At 48.2% G+C, this 2,500-nt stretch overlaps 1 non-coding gene across 1 annotated transcript; it reads left to right on the top strand.

The window, feature by feature from the left end:
* The first annotated feature begins 1,163 nt into the window (after positions 1–1,163).
* LOC143350888 (5.8S ribosomal RNA) lies at positions 1,164–1,318 on the top strand. Its single transcript, XR_013081324.1, has one exon. It is a non-coding gene; the product is annotated as a 5.8S ribosomal RNA (ribosomal RNA).
* Positions 1,319–2,500: the final 1,182 nt, after the last annotated feature.

Here is a 2,500-nt window from a genome sequence, read left to right as displayed (position 1 = left end):
GACGCTGCCGCGTTCGTTCGTAAATGAATAATATACATACTCATGGCTAACTTGAGGCGAATAATCGCAAACGACGACGCGTCGATTTTGCGGCCATCGTTGCTCGCGCGACTAACGACGACCAGCCGAAACGGCTGTAGTTTATCGCATCGATTTCATCGAGCAACCGATGGACGCTGCCGCGTTCGTTCGTAAATGAATAATATACATACTCATGGCTAACTTGAGGCGAATAATCGCAAACGACGACGCGTCGATTTTGCGGCCATCGTTGCTCGCGCGACTAACGACGACCAGCCGAAACGGCTGTAGTTTATCGCATCGATTTCATCGAGCAACCGATGGACGCTGCCGCGTTCGTTCGTAAATGAATAATATACATACTCATGGCTAACTTGAGGCGAATAATCGCAAACGACGACGCGTCGATTTTGCGGCCATCGTTGCTCGCGCGACTAACGACGACCAGCCGAAACGGCTGTAGTTTATCGCATCGATTTCATCGAGCAACCGATGGACGCTGCCGCGTTCGTTCGTAAATGAATGTTATACATACTCATGGCTAACTTGAGGCGAATAATCGCAAACGACGACGCGTCGATTTTGCGGCCATCGTTGCTCGCGCGACTAACGACGACCAGCCGAGACGGCTGTAGTTTATCGCATCGATTTCATCGAGCAACCGATGGACGCTGCCGCGTTCGTTCGTAAATGAATAATATACATACTCATGGCTAACGTGAGGCGAATAATCGCAAACGACGACGCGTCGATTGTGCGGCCATCCGTTGCTCGCGCGACTAACGACGACCAGCCGAGAAGGCTGTAGTTTATCGCATCGATTTCATCGAGCAACCGATGGGCGCTGCCGCGTGCGTTCGCCCGATTGCGCGTGAAGTTACTGTTCGGAACCAAGAATATACGGGTGTATTATACCCGTTTGGTCGCAGCCACGCGCAAAGGCTTTTGAATGTACTGTACGCCCGGCCGTCGAACGATGGTTTTCCGTCATTCAGGAAACAAAAAGAAACTTTTGTCGTCGATATGGCGCGTTCAATCCTCCGTCGATACGCTGGTCGGAGGTGCGAACATCGAATATTTTTAAAGCAAAGAACAAGGAGCATTTTTAAATACAAAGAGAAAAATTGTAAATTGTATATGATTACCCTGAACGGTGGATCACTTGGCTCGTGGGTCGATGAAGAACGCAGCTAATTGCGCGTCAACGTGTGAACTGCAGGACACATGAACATCGACATTTCGAACGCACATTGCGGTCCACGGATAAAATTCCTGGACCACGCCTGGCTGAGGGTCGTTCACTTGTCCTAAAACTGCTTGCGTTGTTCTCAGATTCCCTAACCCCGCCGTCGTTTACCTCTCCTTTCGGGGAGATGGCGAAGAACGTTTCGGAGCCGGGTCGATGAAGAGAAAGGTATCAACGTACGAGCGAGAATTTGGGTATTTCGTTGGCGTTTGTCGCTGGACGTACGAAAAAGAATAAATATTATATATTATTGGCAAGTTTGCGCACCCCTTGCGTGGTGAGGCAGAGATCAGTCTGGACTCGCGCGAGTGTTTTACGGCGTCGTGCGTCGTGTTGTCTGGAGTATCATCACGACCGCCCGTTAAAGCACCGCTCCTACGATTTCTGACTTTGACGGCACTAAAAACCACCGTGGGGCGCAAATCGCGTTTCGTACAAATCTAATGATTACCGGCGCTCCCGACGTTGCCCGAAGTTAATAATTTATGCAAAGGAAAGAGAAAATAAAGCGTATACTAGTTTTGGAGCATAACAAAAAGGACACTGGAAAGAAATTTGACCAAACACTGATAATTATGATATGTAATATATGCCCTACCACGTGAAATTTGTGGTATCCGTCGGTCGTCGTCTTCCTCTCTGTTCGTTCGTACAGCCCCAGGGAAAAATGATAATTTATCAAACGAATCGGACGATCATCCTCTATGGAGAGGCTCGAACGAACACGACGAGAAGCGCGATACGAACGGAACCCAAAAGAAGGGATATACTCTGAGAAGTTGGTCGCCCCATGTCTCTCTTTGTTACGAATATGTATATCGATTGCGAGACCGCGCGTTTAGCCGGTCGTCCAGTCCACGAATGCTTTTCTTTCGAACTTACGGTGGACTTTGGTAGACTATCAAAGAATCAACGAAAATCGGATCGGGTAGTTCTATCATAGACACACACCGTGGTTCTTCTTTAATTTGAAAAGCGACGGAAGGACGTTAAAAGTAATCAGCCGGTTACGCCTAGCGAGCGTTTCGCATCGAACGAATGAAAAACTAAGACAGAAGGGAGACACTTTGGCGAGGCGCTAAAAACCCATCATTGATATCCTTTTCTCCGAGAAAGCAAAATGCTATTATATGCTATCGGAGGACGCGGAGAAGTAGGAGGTGGTGGTCGATTCCATATATACACCAGGTTCTTGTTGCTCCGATTCGTTACGGTGTACGATTTGTTTTTCTT

Source organism: Colletes latitarsis, unplaced genomic scaffold (genome assembly GCF_051014445.1).
Source record: "Colletes latitarsis isolate SP2378_abdomen unplaced genomic scaffold, iyColLati1 scaffold0044, whole genome shotgun sequence".
Classification (NCBI taxonomy): domain Eukaryota; kingdom Metazoa; phylum Arthropoda; class Insecta; order Hymenoptera; family Colletidae; genus Colletes; species Colletes latitarsis.
This window is presented reverse-complemented; position numbering and strand designations above follow the sequence as displayed.